Source organism: Euphorbia lathyris, chromosome 5, assembly GCF_963576675.1.
Source record: "Euphorbia lathyris chromosome 5, ddEupLath1.1, whole genome shotgun sequence".
NCBI classification, from domain to species: Eukaryota; Viridiplantae; Streptophyta; class Magnoliopsida; order Malpighiales; family Euphorbiaceae; genus Euphorbia; species Euphorbia lathyris.
Window position 1 is genome coordinate 51,714,669 of NC_088914.1, and position 5,607 is coordinate 51,720,275.

Below are 5,607 nucleotides of genomic sequence, written 5' to 3' on the forward strand. Positions count from 1 at the left end.
GGCCGTCGGGCGCTCGTCCAACGGCTGTCGGGGGTGCATGCCCGACGGCCGTCGGGCGTCCCGCGGGCGCCGAGCGCACGCCCTGCGCTGCCGGACGTGCGTCCGACTGTCGTCGGACACACGTCGGCTGCCGCTAAGCGCTCGCTCTATGTCGCGGAGCGTCCACGAGCCGTTCACTCAACGACCGCGATTCTCGTTGACTCACCGTTTTATTATTATTCGTTTTTCTCTTTCAAAATTTTCCCGGAACCAACCGCTTCGACCGCTTTGTTAAAGGTTTTCGTCACAGGTCCTCCGACTCGGTGTCTACAGTTGCCCCTACTTTCCTATTTTGACAGTGATGTGTGTGTTTCGAAAACGTTTTTTTTTGCTAACGCAACACATGCAATGTAAAACATATAAAAGTAAGAGACACGTAAAGAGTAGGAGGAAGAATACCTGACCTTTGCGCTGCGCGTTCCGGTGTCGTTCTCGATCCTTTATGTCCTTGCCTTTGAATCGGCCGCCGGCGAATGTTCTTCTCACGGACCCTAGCCTAAGTTGACTGCGGGTAAAAATGGCTCAAAAGCAACCTTGGTGCCCGACCGCGAGCAAGATGGCTCAAAAGCGATCCTGGTCTACGACCCGGGGGGAAATGGCTCAAAAGCGACCCTGGTCTACGACCGGGGGGAAGTGGCTCAAAAGCAACCCTGGTCCACGACCGCGGGTAAAATGGCTCAAAAGCAACCCTGGTCCATGACCGCGGGTAAAAATGGCTCAAAAGCAACCATGGTCCACGACCGCGGGTAAAATGGCTCAAAAGCAACCCCGATTCACGACCGGGGTAAAATGGCCCAAAAGCAGCCCTGGTCCACGACCGCGGGTAAAAATGGCTCAAAAGCAACCCTGGTCCACGACCGCGGGTAAAAATGGCTCAAAAGCAACCCCGGTTCACAACCGGGGTAAAATGGCTCAAAAGCAACCCCAGTCTACGACCGCGGGTAAAAATGGCTCAAAAGCAACCCCGGTTCACAACCGGGGTAAAATGGCTCAAAAGCAACCCCAGTCTACGATTGCGGGTAAAAATGGCTCAAAAGCAACCCTGGTCCACGACCACGGGTAAAAAAGGCTCAAAAGCGACCCCGGTTCACGAATGGGGTAAAATGGCTCAAAAGCAACCCTAGTCTACGACTGCGGGTAAAAATGGCTCAAAAGCGGAGGTTCTTTCTAACGATTCTGAATTCTTTTAAAACACTGTTGTCTGTATTTTCTCGCTGAAGCTAGCATCTTGGAGGTTTGAATGGTTCAATAGGAACGTCTTTTTAGTCCGGAATGATTCCAACTAACAATCATTTTTCTGTTGACTGTCGTCTGTATTTTGACTGGTGCCACTGCTCTGTAAAAATTAGCTATCATCTGGAGTTTCATCTTGATATTATCGGTCACTGTCTGGCAGAAGCGCAGGCTAAAACGGACTGCAAATCGGAGGTCTGTACACCTGGTAAATGATTATTTACTTTTTACCTTTATGTCACATCGTACCTTTTTCACTATCTACGGAAATGCCATTCTCATTTCCTATATAAGGTGGTGGGGTTTCATTTCAACCCCACACCTTCTCTTTCTTCTCTCTCTCTCTAACTTTTGATTTGGATTGTTCTCGGGATGGATTTGGACCAATATGATGGCACGAAGGGCATGGAAGCGGGTTTCGTGAACCTTACTATAGTGGACCCTTTTCAGGACCCCGCAACGCATCTGAGCCGGACCCGCTGTAACCAGGTAAGTACTTTCTTACTTCCTCGTCTTTTGACTAAAATTCTAGGCTTTAGTATCCCTATTAAACATGATTTGCATGCTAACTTCTAGATTGCCTTAGAATACTTTTAGTTAGAAAACATGAATTTCTTCGTTTGCAAGTAACCTTTATTTATCTTTTGTAAGCATGCGAACTATATGCATGTGAATAGTAAAACTACAAACGATGCATGCCAACAGCAAGAATAAACATGAATAGTGCACGTGAATAGTGAAAACGTGAATAGTACACGTGAATAGTAAAAACGTGAATAGTGCACGTGAATAGTAAAAAACTTGACTAATGTACGTGAATAGTAAAAACTTGACTAATGCACATGAATAGTAAAAACTTGACTAATGCACGTGAATAGTGAAACTTGACTAACGCTCGTGAATAGTAAAAACTTGACTAATGCACGTGAATAGTAAAACTTGACTAATGTACGTGAATAGTAAGAACTTGACTCATGTACGCGAATAGGCCAATGAATAAAGAATTAATCAAATCCTATGCAGACAACCCCAAGGTAGAGATTTCACACAATGACGGTCTAAATTGACAAGATGTCTCTAGGTTAGATTTGACCGAAAGAATAGCTAGATTAACGTGCTTTCATCAGATGCAAGCCTAGGGACAACCTTTAAACTTACCTGTTCCGTTCTTTCCAGTTTATCGGTATTTCCGGGACTACAGCGGATATTCACACGTGGTACTCTATGTTAGGCGTCGCGGTGAGAGCCCGTGTGCGAGAGCTGGGCTTTGAGCCCTTTATTTTGGCGTTGCCCCGCGCCAACGGGGTGTGCGACCGCTTTGGCCTACGAGCCTTATGCGAGAGATGGGTAGACTCGACCCACACCTTCCACCTTTCCTTCGGGGAGATGACCATCTCGCCCAGAGATTTCTCTTTATTGACTGGGCTGCGGGGGAGTAGCACTCCGGTTCCCCTTTCCTTTGATGCGATGCGCCCGCGAGTTGACCGTGCTAGATTGGCTGCTTTGATTGGGCTGGGAGTTTATCCAGGCGCCAAATCCACCCCGGCGAAGTTCATCACTACATCGGGGCTTTTGAGTCGTAGGGACTTTTGCGGGACCGACGACACCGATTTGGCCGTCCGCAGCTTCCTGATATATGCTTTGAGCGAGACGATCTTCCGCACTAAAAGCGAAATGATTCATGCAGGTCTCATTCAGGCTTTCAGTGATATGGATGCGGTGGCGTCCTATGATTGGGCGGGAGCGGTTCTAGCTTTCCTGTACAAGTTTTTGGATTTGACTTACCGGAAGTGCAAGGATTTCGGCGGCTACACCTTTGCTCTTCTGGTACGTGGTGCATCCTTGACTTGCCCTTTTTATCTTCTTCGCGCTTTCTGTTCGTAACCTTTGTTTTCACAAGCAGGTTTGGGCCTACGAGAGGCAGATTCTTCCTAGCGAGCATCGGCGCAGGCCACGGGTGCCGAAGCCCCCACTCATGGCTCGATGGAGAGAGTTCGATTTAGGTACCGAGGAGAGGCCGATGGTAGCGCAGCTCCTGGATTGGATTGATTCGCGGACTTTGGGACAGGTAAATATCTTCTATTCGTGCTAGATTCTTGTTTGATCAGACCTGACTTTTCTTGGTGTTTTTAGATTAAATTCAGGTGGGACGACCTTGACTTCGGTCCCGATTACGCGTATGTTACCCTGATCCAAGAGCAGCAGAGTGTGCTTACCGGCCCTTGCGTGCGGGCCTAGTATTTGGGTGACCGGGGCATCACCGGGGTTAGGGCCTCGCAATGGTCACCAGGCAAGATCCCTGTCTCTATGTTTGCGGTGCGGACCATGCCCTTGTCGGTCATTCGTCAGGATTTGACCCGTTGCTTTATTGGTAGAGATGTGTGGGTTCATGCCGGGGGCCGTGCTCCTTACCTATCGACCCTGTTGAGTGCGAGGGATGCCCCAACGGCGGTGATGGAGGTGGACCCTGTGGCAGACGTGTTTTCATGGGAGGCTGTCGCTGCAGTCTTTGGTCGGGAGGAGGTCCCGGTGAGTGGTTCGGCCTATTTATCTTTATTTACGAGATAGTTAGTGGTATTTATTGTGTCTCTATTTGCAGGAGGGTTCCTGGAGGAGTGCTCATCTGTCAGACTTCTTCGACGGAGCCCGAGCTCAGACGTCTGCGAGTGAGCCGCCATATTACGTGGGCGAGTCCTCCAGCGCCGCTCGACCGGAGAGGTCCCCTTTGGGCGTACCCGTCCCGGATTTTGGGAGGGATTTCGCGACTATTTTTTATGACAAGTCCGGGGTGGCCTACGCCGGTGTCGAGATGGCTCCTCCGGTCTTTACATCGAGGGTACCGTTTGACCCCTCAGACGCTTCCCAGACCTCGAGAGAGACTTGCACCGATTATGTGGGGCTGTCTGGTTACCTCCGAGATCGACTCAGCTTGCCTTGCGCTGACCATCTGGTATGTATTATTACTTTATTTTAGTGTAGTGGGATGTATGCATATATGTATGTATGATTTTTATTCTTGCCAGTATTTCTTTTTTTTTCACATTTCTTTTTTTTTTCTTTTCAGAGTGATATTCACACACATGAGCGGAGACGGAGCGAGTCGGTGCAGGAGTCCGATGCCAGGGTTGGCCAAGTTTATCGGGAGAGGAACGACCACTGGTCAGAGGTGATGCGGAGAGAGACTGCGGGACGCCTTGCTATTGAGGAGAGGGTGCGGGAGGAGACTACCGGACGCCTTGCTGCTGAGGAGAGGGCGCGCATTGCCGAGGAGAGACTTCGAGCCACCGAGGAGGCCCTATCTGCGGAGCGGGCGTCACATCTGAGGGATTTTGAGGCCTACTGGGATGTCCCTCCTTATTAGGCTCATCATGTATAGCTTTGTAGTTTTTATTAGGATTACCCCGATGTATAGCTGATGTATAAGGAGTGGGGTGGATAGTATGTAGGCTTTTTATTGTGAAAAGTAAAGTAGGAAATGTATAACTCATGATTCGTATTGCCATGCATTCAGTAGATTATGATGATTCCAATCATTCTCTTCAAATATATTCATGCCTTTATTTATTTACAAACAACAGAAATACTTAGCCTCTTATACATTATTTTTGTAATTGCTCAAGATATAACTACCGTTACCAGGACCTGCCTTTTTTCAGTTTTTAGATCCCGGTGATTTTTCATCTCTCCTTTTACTATCCCGGAATTTTCAAATGAGTGCCCTTTCGGGTTTTCACCCATTGGGATGTCCCTTATTGTTGCATAGGCTGCCCTTTGCGGGTTTTCAACCTATCGGGAATTTTCTTTCGCTTTTTTTTTTTTACGAAAAGTATTTCTTAAGCCTATCCAGATTGGTAGGTTCGGAGAACTCCATGCCGTCCATGGTAGTTAACTTCACCGCTCCTTTGATTAGTATCCTCTTCACGAAGAACGGCCCTTCCCAGTTTGGCCTAAACTTGCCCCTCGGGTCGGTGTGCGTCTCGCGGATCTGTTTTAGCACCATATCCCCTTCTTTGATAGGGCTGGCCTTGACCTTTTTATTGAAGGCTCGGGCCATCCTTCGCTGATATAACTGCACATGGTAAAGGGCCTCCATCCTTTTCTCGTCCACCAATGCTAACTGTTCATACCGCTTCTTGACCCATTCTGTCTCGGGAATCTCTGCTTCTACTGCGATTCTCAACGATCGTTTTTCAATCTCAATTGGCAGGACTGCTTCTGCCCCATACACTAAGGAGAACGGCGTTGCCCCAGTTGATGTTCTAACCATCGTGCGATAAGCCCATAAAGCGAGCGGAAGCTGCTCGTGCCAATTCCGGTGCGATTCTGCTGTCTTTA

At 48.6% G+C, this 5,607-nt stretch overlaps 1 long non-coding RNA gene across 6 annotated transcripts; it reads left to right on the forward strand.

The window, feature by feature from the left end:
- The first annotated feature begins 249 nt into the window (after nt 1-249).
- On the forward strand, nt 250-4,677 carry LOC136230609 (uncharacterized). Of its 6 annotated transcripts, none has more exons than XR_010689472.1 (7): nt 250-1,480; nt 1,675-1,761; nt 2,449-3,099; nt 3,176-3,340; nt 3,406-3,801; nt 3,872-4,222; nt 4,337-4,677. It is a non-coding gene; the product is annotated as an uncharacterized lncRNA (long non-coding RNA). The 6 variants fall into 6 exon arrangements; XR_010689473.1 differs by having other exon boundaries at nt 2,960-3,099; XR_010689471.1 differs by having other exon boundaries at nt 250-1,761.
- The last annotated feature ends 930 nt before the right edge of the window (nt 4,678-5,607 follow it).